Raw genomic sequence first — 12,379 nt, 5'->3', positions numbered from 1 at the left:
CATCTTCAGTCTCTGGACTTTCTATGATTAACAAAAAATGCTCAGATGCAATGAAAATATTTAACAGAATGGTGTGGCTACAGTATGTACTATAATTTAATAATTCATATTGTATTTAAAGTGTGTCCATGTTGACACAGAAGGTTAAATTAAAAATGAAATAAAGTTGATCATCATAGGACAGCCTGGAAAATACTCTTTTTGGAGCATTATAATAGCAGTATTACTTTATTAAAATATGAGATGGGAGGGCTAACCAGGGGTGATAAAAATCTAAAAATAATGTAATAGAGGTACAATTCTAAGTATATGAAAGCATCACTGAATTTTTAATACAGTAAGTTTCATGGCAGTAATGAAACATAAAAAGATGAATGGCTTTTTTTTTTTTGATTTTTCGAGACAGGGTTTCTCTGTAGCTTTGGAGCCTGTCCTGGAACTAGCTCTTGTAGACCAGGCTGGCCTCGAACTCACAAAGATCCGCCTGCCTCTGCCTCCCGAGTGCTGGGATTAAAGGTGTGTGCCACCACCGCCCAGTTAGTGAATGGCATTTTTAAAAAAGCATCCCAAAAAAATTAAAATCAGCTTTTTGAATTGGCTATGGTGGTGCATACCTTTAACCTCAGCTCTCAGGAGGCAGAAATAGGTGAATCTCTTTGAGTTTGAGGCCAGCCTAGTCTATGTGGAGAATTAGCCAGAGCTACATTGTGAGTGAGACCTTGTCAAAAAAAAAAAATCCTTTGAAATAGTATCTTGAAAACAAGTCATGTGATATTTAATACAGCATTTTAACAACAAACTATAATCAGCTGTACAATTTCACTTTTGTAGCAATGACCCTTATATTTAAATCACTACACATTCTCATGATTGCTGAACAAAAGCTTCTTTTATTAAATTATGTGTGTGCACGTGCATGTGTGTGTGGATGTATGTGTGTGCATGTGTGGATGCATGTGTATACAAATGTACATGTGTATATAGATGTATGTGTGTGCCATGTCCATGTGCACATGTGTGTGTGCATGCATGTGTAGCATGTATGTGCTCACGTGCGCATGCATATATGTACATGTGTGTGTGCGTGTGGGTAGCAAGTGTGTGAGAACAGGTGTGATGTTTGCACCAGAGTGCAGTTATCACGTGCCACTGTACATAATGTGGAGGTCAGAGGGTAGCTTCTGATGTCTCCTCCCACTATGGATTCTGGTGATTGAACTAAATTCCTCAGGCTTGCACCATTCCCTCAGCCCAGGAGAAGACTCTTTAATGCAAATATTCATTTGCTTATCCTTCCTTCCTTCCTTCCCTCCCTCCCTCCCTCCCTCCCTCCCTTCCTTCCTTCCTTCCTTCCTTCCTGTCTGAGATAGACTTCCATGTATCCCAGGCTATCCTCAAACTCATTGTAAAGCCTTGAGCTCCTCCTGTCTCCACTTTCCAAGTGCTGGGATATATGCGGCATGTACTACCACAGCCAGTTTCTGTAGTGCTAGGAACTGAATTGCATGGAGCTCACTGCATGTTGGGCAAGCCCTCTACCAACTGAGTCATACATGTCTCCAGCCCATAAACATCAATTTCATAATAAGCCTAATCTAATCGATCTCATTCTAGCAAATTCTATAGTCTTCTAGTTTTTCTCGATGAGTTTTCTTCCCACAGAATTTGGAATCAGTTCCTCTATTAAGTGGTCTGATGACAGCATTTGACTTCAACATTTCCAGATATTAGCTGGACACAATCCTTTGTAAATCTGACCATTTAATAAGCATATTCACTTCCTAGCATCAACATTAGTTAAAAGGGAAAAGGGTAGGAAAACTAACATTAAAGACCAAGTGCCATCCATTCAGTACAGGCTGGAGAGAAGGCTCAGCAGGTAAGAGCACTAGCCATTCATTCTTCCAGAGGACCTGGGTTCAACTCCCTACACCCATGAGATGGCTGTAACCCTTGTTCTAGGGGATATGATCCCTTTTCTGGCCTCTGAGGGCACCAGTCATGTGCAAACTTGGTGCACAGATATACATGCAGGCAAAATACCCATGCACATTTTATAAATAAAAAAATTGTAAATATATGAAATACAAAGAATAAATGCATGTGAAGTAAACATTATTTCCTCCTCTGGAGAAGGTAAAGTCGCAAAAGAAGTGGAGGATATGTCCACAATTACAAACGACAGGGGTGAACTGAGAAGGCGCATTGCTCACTCCAAAGCCCAGGCCCTTTCTGCTCAACTGTACCCTGTTAATGCTGTTAATGCTGAATCTTATGCGCACCTACCAAGTACTAAACGTTTTCTTCATCAGAGAAGAAATGCTGTTAGCCAGGCACACTTGTGAGTGACAATGCTAAGCTCGTCTGAAAAGCAAGCATTCTCCATGTCTTTTATCCAGATTTAATACTCAGATGATATGGATAAACTGGCATATGCCCTGCCTGAAGTTCAAAGAAGAGTCTCAAACACAAGGCGAACTGAAGCTTCAACATGAAGGTGCACTGTGAGAGGAGCATCTCATGGCGCAAATCTCCTTGTCACCCTGTTGTTAGTGGGTGTCACAGCACCACTTAGCCAGCCATGAACAGACACAAAAGTACAATATTTATTAGAGCAATGTAAGGAATCAAGGTGGGACAAGGAACTAGGAATGGTGGCTCATCCCTGTAACACCAGCCCCCTTGAAGCTGAAGTGGAAGGCTTGTCCTGAGTTTGAAACTAACCTGGACTACGTAGTGAATTCAAGGCCACTATGAATTACATAGTAATGCCCTGTCCAGATAGAGAGACAGACAGAGAGGCAGGCAGGCAGGCAGGCAGACAGACAGACAGACCGACAGAAATAAATGAGTAGGCTTTGAGAAGAAAAGCCAAGCACCCAACACAGTCTAGACTTGACCATCTGAGACAAAACTCATCTGTCATCCGGTTCTTTTCTGGTTTTCCTCCATCATGGTTGTTCAAGATACATTAGATGTTCTCTTTATTTACCCTCTATAAGGGTCACCTCTGTCAATGCTGTCAGACTTCCTATACAGCCATCCATATTCTTCCATGCCTGATTGTCCTTTAAAATCAGCTCGTATAGTGTGTATGTGTGTACATATATATATATATGTGTGTGTGTGTGTGTGTGTGTGTGTACATATATATGTGTGTGTGTGTGTGTGTATGCATACACACACACACAACGGCCATTCGAACATGCTCTCCTGATAACTTTGATGACAAATCTCTTTCTTCCTTGGCTGCTATCTTCATGGCTTTGCTCAGTCTTCACACTGAGACACACCCATCTTTCTCCCTTCTTCCAAACTCAGTGTCCTTTCCCTGTAAGTCCCTGATCCTGATTAGTCCGTGGACCCTACCAATCTTATCGCTGCCTCCTCTCACTAATAACTGCCAAGATGACCTCAGAAGTCAGTGTCAGTCGTGCATGGTTGTAAACGGAGACAGCACACGCGATTCCCAGCTACCTAGACTCAAATAATCACACAACTATATTAATTGCAACACTGTTTGGCCTATTTGTTCGGGCTTCTTATTAACTAACTTTTACATCTTAAATTAGCCCATTTCTATTAATCTAGGTATCACTACAGGGTTGTGGCCTGCTGGTAAGGTTCCAGTGTCTTTCTCCTTCAGTAGCTACATGGTGTCTGCCTGACTCTGTCTTCTTTCTCCCTGCATTCAATTTAGTTTTTCCACCTAGCTCTATTCTGCCCTGCCACCGGCCAAAGCAGTTTTTTTTCCCAACGGTAATAAAACATATTCATAGCATACAGAGGGGAATGCCACATCACATGGTAGCATACACCTTTAATCCCAGCACTTGGGAGGCAGAGGCAGGAGAATTGAGGCCAGCCTGGTCTACAGAGTAAGTTCTAGGACGGCTAGCACCATACAACAAAACTCTGTCTCAAAAGACCAAAACAACGAAAAGCCAGCCTAGTTACAGTCACAGTCGGCCTGCAAGAGTCATTGTCTAAGCCGCCATCTTCCCTGCAGACAGAGACCTGACGTCGGAAAACGTCGTCCCATCTGCAGGAAATGGCCCTTTAAGTTTAGAAAAATTGCTCACCCACCTATTCCACTTTTGAGAAGTGCAAGGTATGATCATCATATAATATTATTTATGAGACACTCTCTATTATATCAAAAACCAACCAAATCAGATAAGCCAATATTGTAAAACTACCACAATTTTGCCTTACTTTTCTTCCTTTTTTTTTTTATTTTGGCTTTTCGAAACAGGTTTTTTTTCTGTAGCCCTTGCTGTCCTGGAACTCACTCTGTAGACCAGGCTAGCCTCCAACCTAGAGATCCACCTGCCTCTGCCTCCCAAGAGCTAGAATTAAAGGCATGCACTACCACCACCCAGGGATTCTGCATTTCTTAGAATACCTAAGGACATTTTAAGATACCCAATCGAAAAGTTAAAACTGAAAAGAAAAATCAATCATCACCAAACTGTTCTGCAGTTTCATTAGGTATGTGACTCTTGCCTCTCCATGCACATCCATTATAGTCTATAATGTTATTGCCACTCAAGAATGCAAAACGTAGGGCTGGGAAGATGGCTCGGCGGTTAAGAGCATTTCCTGCTCTTCCAGAGGTCCTGAGTTCAATTCCCAGCAACCACATGGTGGCTCACAACCATCTATAACAAGATCTGATGCCCTCTTCTGGTGTGCAAACATGCAGGCAGAACACTATACATAATAAAATAAATCTTTTAAAAAAAGAATGCAAAATGTAGAAAAGCAGGCTCTCCTAATTTTCTAGGCATCCATGCCTCTGCAATAAGGAAAAAGGTTGTTTGGGGAAAACCCAAAACCAAAAATCCCCAGCAGCCTGATCAGCCATGTGCATCTTCCTGCTCTGCATTTGACATGTTCTAAAGCAAACCATGCTCTTTACATAACGCTATGTATGCAGGATCCACCACAACTCCTACTTCAGTGTACTAACAAGATCCTTTTCCAGACAGGATCTGGTTGCAGAGCCCAGGAGAACCTGGAATTGACAATCCTCTTGCTTGAAGATCCCTGATGCTGTTTTTAAAGGGTGTGAAGAAAGCTAGATTCTTGACAGTGAAGTCGGATACTGTGGAGTCTTCTGGTTATCCACACCCAATTAGATGCCTCCTAAAAATATCCTAACTAAAGTTTAAATCTGGGCCCAGGAGGTGACTCAGAACATGGAGGTGTGTGCTGTGTAATCCGGGAAACCTAGGTTCTATCCAACTCCAAAGAGCTAACTTCTGACCTCTGCACAAAGTATACTAGGCCAAACTCGAATACCACATGCACAAAAAATAATTTTTACTTTTGTTTTTGTTTGTCAAGAGAGGGTTTCTGTGTGTCACCTTGGCTGTCCCAGAACTCTATAGACCAGAGGCTGTCCTCAAACTCACAAATCCAACTGCCTCTGCCTCCTGAGTTCCAGAATGAAAGGCATAGGCCACTACGCCCAACTAATAATAATTTCTTTTTTAAAATTTAAGTTTACGTTCACCCGGCCAAAGTTTACATAATTACATAACTTTCCCTTCTTCTTCTTCTTCTTCTTCTTCTTCTTCTTCTTCTTCTTCTTCTTCTTCTTCTTCTTCTTCTTCTTCTTCTTCTTCTTCTTCTTCTCCTTCTACTTCTCCTCCTCCTCCTCCTCCTTCTTCTTCTCCTTCTTCTTCTTCCCTTTCTCCTTCTTTTTTGAAACAGGGTCACACATAGCTCAGGTTGAGCTCAAACTCACTAGGTAGCCAAGGATGACTTTAAACTCCTTATTTTCCTGTCTCAGTGTCCTAATTGCTGGGATTACAGGCGTGCACCACCACAGGTAATTACATTCAATGACTGCCCTTTGCCTTTGCTTCAGGGGCTATGAGGAGGAACGAGTTCTACACGAGTTGCTCTGATTATACAGAAGCCAGGCGTCATAACTAAGAGCTTGGCTGCTATGAAAGAGGAGGCCAGGGTTCCATGACCGACATGACCAGGCACTTGGCAGTGGGCTCTAACTCTCAGGATGAAAGTCAATAAAAAGCCGCTCTCGGTGAGGCCTAGTCTACTGAGGACACATTGGAGGGATGATTAGATTCAGTGCAGCGGTCTGGCAGGCTCAAAGAAAGGGAGAAACTGGCAGAGTTACAAGCTGAACCTGCCTGGTGGCAGGTGGGGAGGTGGCACATGGCACCGGCTTGGAAGCTAGCACGGGCAGATCGCCTGTCTAAGCACTGCGTGCATGGCCTCCAGCCACGAGGGCAGCGGGGGGTACTGAGCCTAGTACTTACTGCTGAGGGGTTCCTTCCAACGCACAGGCACTGCCTTTCTGTTCTCACTGCAACTCAGTTTTCTGACCTTTTCACTCAGAAAAGTGCCTCAATGACACCACCCTCTGCAAAGGAAAGCAGGAGAGACAGACGCCATTCTAGTGTGCCCACTAAGTCCCTGTGGAACACGCAACGAGGTAGATTGGAACAATCAGCCGGACTGGTCTAGCTCTACTCCGGTGAGCACCAAAGCACCCATTGAAATTAGCACAAGTATGATTGCATTCCCAAGGAACAAGTCCTCGAAATGACCTTAAAGTGCCATAGTCTGACTCCAGCTTCTAAAAATTAATTACTGCATGTTTGTAAGGCATCTACTAGTTTACGTCGGGTTTTAAGGACTGTAAGAAGCAAATGAATGGGGAGGTAATTACACGCTCACACTTTCGACTGGACTGCCCAGTCCAGCAAGGAAACCACCTCAGTGGAGTGCACAGCAATGACGCCGCTCTGGAGGAAACAGGCACCATGGATGCCAGTTCAACCGAAGACAGCCCGACTTCAATCGGATACCAAGAAAAGCCTCAGAGGATACTGTCAGCGGGCCTGCAAATGACTATGTAAACAGCAGGAAACCATGGACGGCCTCTCAAATGCTGTAAGCTTTTCCCTTTTACCTAACTCTTTTCCACAAACAACCAAACTTTTGAATGCAGAGCAGGTCCCGGGTTTACCAAGCAGAGACTAGCTTAGTGAATGTCTATGAGCAAGGCTGAGTTCGTGCAAGCAGTGGGAGATGGGGTCCATCATCTTTCTCACAGCAACCCCTTTTTGTTACTGCTGTTATTTTGGAAGAGGCTGCTGTAGCCCAGTATGGCTGCCATCTTGCTACGTAGCCAACTTACCAAATCAAGCCATGAATGCTTTCCTCATCCTCCTGCCTGCATCCGCCACGCAGTAGGCTCCTAGGTCCACACCAGCATACCTAAGCTTCCTTCTAAGACGGTTCACTGTGTTTACTGACACTGGGTTTGCCTTTGACCTTTATCACACATCTCATTCCAGATCACAAGTAAGTGTGTAGCAGTGAACATCACACTAATGTCTGTGACTGTGGAGATAAATATCTACGGGGAGCTATGCTAACCTACGCTAGTTACCTCCTAGCATAGTCTCATCCACCTGGACTGCATCCCAGGCACTGGAATGAGCACAATGCATCTCTGTAGGGTCATGGGGCACTAGTGTCATAAGCATCTTCTTCTAGAAGGCAGGTGATATGCTCAGTGAATGGCTGGGTGCGTGAGGAAAAGCCATCAACAATACATGGATGCTGAAGGAGTTCCCACTGGGAAAGCTGCCGGAAAACACTACAGATGTTATCAACAATCTCTGTGAGAGGAAAATTAGTTTCAGCAAAACAGCACCATTAAATTAATTATATGGAGTCGACAAGTTTGTGCCGGTTTTTCAATACTGTTTACATTAAAATTATAAGTTTATCTGCTTTTCAGATAGTATGAATGTAATACACAGAATTCATTTCATGCTTACATATTGCCCTAGTTCGCAATGTTGGGATTAACACCATGAGCAAGGGTTGGGACGGAAAGGGTTTATTCAACTTAACTTCCTGGTCACATTTTGAGGAAAGTGAGGGCAGAACCTGAAGAAGAAATCATGGAGAAAGAGTGCTTACTGGCTCTTTATCTCACAGTATCTGCCTTCCTACAGCTCAGAGGAGGATACTGCCCACAATGGACTGGGCCTTTTTACATCAGTTAACCGGTCAAGCAAGTGCTTCACACACAATCCCACAGGCCGCTCCTATGAAGACAAGCCCTCAGGGGAGGTTCCCTGTTTCCAGGTCTTGTCAAATTGGCAACCCAAATTAGCCATCACACGTATGTTTAACAATCACAATAAATAATTGAATATATATGAGTCTCCATTATGGTTGTTCCCTTCCAAAGAACTTCGAACACACAAGTTGAAGAAACTCTTAACTGCAAACCAAATAGCTAGCCAGTTCCAGCATAAACCCGTAAGAGGAAAGCCAGAAGAGAGCAAGGCTGGCCCAGATGCTTCCCAGCAGGTTGGAGGAAAGAATGCAGACAGAGGGCTTATCTAGGGGGGTTATCATCTTATTTCACTATCCACCAGGATGGTTCCAACACACCCGGAACTACCGAAACTCAAGCACATCACCTATTAAAGGGCGTAGTGTTGGCATAGAGTCCATACAGATCACACCATCTTCATCTCTGGACCACTTATAATGCCTAATGCAATGTAAATAAATATACCTGCTTCACTATGCTGCTTTGGGGAAACGACTGAGGTGGCTACACTGAAAATGCCCCATGGGCTCATATGTTCAAATACTTCCCAGTTCATGGACCTGGCTGGGATGAATTGGCAGGTGTGGCCTTGTTGAAGGAGGTGCTTTTCTTTATGCTATATTGGTTTAACTCTGTGAAGCTGTGATTCTCTGCCTGACTGAAACACCTGATAGCCAAATAAAGAGCTGAACAGCCAATAGTGAGGCAGGAGCAAGGATAGGTGGGGCTGGCAGACAGGAACCAGGGGAGGAGGACATTAGGGGCCAGCCACCCAGCCACCCCGCCACCCCGCCACCCAGCTAGCTACACAGCCACCCACAGAGTAAGAAGGAAAGTAAGATATACGGATGTAAGAAAAGATAAAAGCCCAGAGGGAAAAGGTAGATGGGTTAATTCAAAGTTAAGAAAAGTTGGCAAGAAATAAGCCAAATTAAGGTCGGACATTCTTAAATAATAATAATCCTCTGTGTGTGATTTATTTGGGAGTTGGGGGAGCAGGTCCCACAAAAAAAAAAAGAGTAAAAAAAAAAATCACATAACAGAGGTGTGTCACTGAGAACAGGCTGTGAGGTTTCACAAGTCCATAGTAACCACCACCGCAACCACACACACACACCTCTGCTTGCTGCCTGCAGATCAGAATGTAAAGCTCTCTGCTAATGTCCCTGCATCAGGCCTGTCTCCTTCCTGCCCTGATGATAACAGACTTACCCTCTGAAGCTGGAAGCCAGCCCCCTGTTAAAGGCTTCCCTTTGCAAGAGTTGCCTTGGTCATGGCGTCTCCTCACAGAGGCAGAACAGAAAGTGAGAAAATGAAAAGACAAAGATGCTCTATGTCCAGAGTTTTAGCTTTCTCTCTGACTGCAAACACAGAGGGCTACATATATTTGAATTACTGGTTGATGGATTTTAATTTGCAGACACTGGGCTGGGGAGAAGACTTACCACGTAAGCATGGAGACCAGAGCTTCCCCTCTGAACCCACATAAAAACAGTGTGTCTGTGGTGGTGTGTCTGTACAGTCACAACACTGGGAAGACAGAGCCAGAGAATCGCTGGAGCAGCATGCCGGCCAACCACGTCTATGTGGTGAGCTCCAGGCCAGTGACTGCACAAACAGGGTAGACAATAAAGCAGAAATGACCACCTGAGGATGTCCGCCGGCATTTGCATGTGTGTGTGTGTTTGCACTCACTTACACAAATAAAAACTGACAAAAATGTATACACTTTTGGCACACAAAGTTGCATTCTGACACATGCATATACTGCAGAATGTCTAAATCAAGCTAATCCGTGCGTCACCTCATATATCTCTCTCCTTCACAGTTACAACAGTTGAAATCTCAGTTGTTTTTAATCCCATTCTTTCCCGACCGCCATCCAACTTCTCTTTCTGCAGTCTACTTCAAGAAAAAGTTCATTTCTCTCAAGGATTCTTTAAACGCAAAATATAGACAAAAAATAAATATGTGGGAAAAATAAGGGGAATAATACTGAAATACTTTATCACATATGATTCTTTGAAAGAAAAAAATAAGTAAAAACCTGTGGTTTAAACATTTTAAAACTGGCACCTTATAAAGGAATAAAGTTCAATAACATAATATTTGATAAGGGCGGAACTTTTGAGTCACACAGCTTGAACCAAACTTGAGTCACTGTTTATCAAGAATATGGTCAAATGTCACGTCTAGTTATAAGGTGTATGACGAAGTCAGTGGGTAATCACAGGGGTGATATTTGTAGCTACTTGCCAACTATCATCCTCAGGATTTGAACTCTGGTCAAGACGAATCTGCTAAACCATCACCCTTTTCCTCAGAGTGGGTACAAAAACGTAATGGAATCATTTGAAGTGGAATCATATAAGCCTGTCAGACCTGTCAACTCTGGAAACTGAAGGCAAGAAGAGCAACCAGTTGAGGGGTTCAAGATGAGCCTGGGCAACATTGTGAGCACTCACCTCACGGAAGGAAGGAAGGAAGGAAGGAAGGAAGGAAGGAAGGAAGGAAGGAAGGAAGGAAGGAAGGAAGGAAGGAAAGAAGGAAGGAAGGAAGGAAGGAGTGAAAATGGAAACATTAGCTGCTCTTCCAGAGTATCTGAGTCTGATTCCCAGCACCCACATCATGATTCACAACTGTCTATAACTTCAGTCCCAGACCCCGACTTCAGTTCTAACACCATCTTCTGGCCTCTGCAGGCACTGCACACATCTGCTGCAGACAGATACATGTAGGCAAACACTAATATGGACAAAATAAAATTTAAATCTGGTTCAACTCAATATGGTAATGGAATGCTGTGATTCCAAAACTCAGGAAACTGAAGCAGCTGGATTTCAAGTTCAAGGCCAGTCTGGGCTGCATAGCAAGACCTTGTCTCAAAATACAAGGAAACAACATCAACCACAACAACAACAACAACAAAAAAAACCCACAAGATAAAACTATCTAATTCAATTTATAAGCAATCTTCTATACCACCAACTAAAGAGACCAGTGTCAAGAGACATGCATAGTTTTACTGGAACAGGGATGCACATGTAAAACAAAAGAGTGTGTGCCACGTGCCAACAATCCTGGAACTGTAGCGGTAGAGACAGGAAGACAGAGAGCTCAAGGCCAGTCTGGGCTGCAAAAGACTCTGCAGTAAACAAACTAATACACAGGAATGCCTGCAGAAAAAATGTACCAGATCAGTAAGAATAGAAATCAGAAACTCTTATCTTTAGTTAAACAGGTTATATTAGAAAACCATTATTAGTAAAACAAGTTTAGGTCAACTCCTGAAATGACTCACAACTATTAAACCAATTGAATACCTCCTCAGATAGATAGAAAAAAGTCAGGAGGACCAGCCTGGAGGAGCAGGACTCTCTCGCTGGGCCTGGGAAAGCACTGAGCCAACTTCAAACCCTTCAAACAGGGCACTGCCATAGCAGCTTCTGAGGGCAGGCATCTAGCAGCTGTAGACTGGTCTGGAGTATCCTCTTTGGGGAACAGAAGTGGATCGTGAGCAAAAGCAGTACTCTCCTGTCTCTTCAAGCATCTTTTGCTTCCAAAATCCCCATTTGACAGCTGATACATGTGTGTGCGCACGTGTGCATGTGTGTGTGTGTGTGTGTGTGTGTGTTGGCTTGCCTATAACCAACTGAACTAACTTTTGAGTGTTACTTCTCTCCTTCCACTATGGCTCCAGGGTGTGAACTCAGGTGGTCAGACTTGCATGGCAAGCACTTTTACCCACTGAGCCACCTCACCAGTCCTGGGAATTCATTTAATGTGAAATAAAACAGCTTCTTCCACAACGAAAAGGGTAGCAACTGTGTGTTAGTTAGGGTAACACACTCTTGTCACAAAGCGTTCTGGAGCGACAGCAGGTTTATACATTCAAGGGCAGAAGGCCAAATTCAGAAGGCAGGGTCCCAGTGTGTCCAACCAAGGGCAGGCCCACAAGACTGCCAAGGGCAGGCCCTCAAGGCCGCATTCTTCCCAGAAAATCTGTGAATGAAGACTTGTGTTTTTTCCAATCCCAATATCAAAATTCTGGGCATTCCTGGTGCCCTCCAGGACTTTACACCCTCAACACACCCTCAGGGACATATGACAGAAAAGACCTAGAGAGGGTTAAGAAGAAACAATGATCTTCACAAAGTTAAATCGAAGAATCCCAAGAAAGTATGTAATATCACCAATGAAATAAAGTACGTGTCAGGAAACATTTTTAACTTGTGAAACACCAAAGGGTCACCTGCCAGCAAAGCATGA

The 12,379-nt window shown here is 43.6% G+C and overlaps 1 protein-coding gene across 2 annotated transcripts in view; it reads right to left on the bottom strand.

Moving 5' to 3' along the window:
- Positions 1–12,379, bottom strand: part of Arhgap42 (Rho GTPase activating protein 42) — a 213,154-nt gene that overhangs the window by 198,840 nt on the left and 1,935 nt on the right. The gene's annotated exons all lie outside the window — the stretch shown is intronic.

This window comes from Myodes glareolus, chromosome 4, assembly GCF_982192425.1.
Source record: "Myodes glareolus chromosome 4, mMyoGla1.1, whole genome shotgun sequence".
NCBI classification, from domain to species: Eukaryota; Metazoa; Chordata; class Mammalia; order Rodentia; family Cricetidae; genus Myodes; species Myodes glareolus.
Note: the sequence above shows the minus strand (reverse complement) of the source record. Positions and strands in the feature narration are given on the sequence as shown.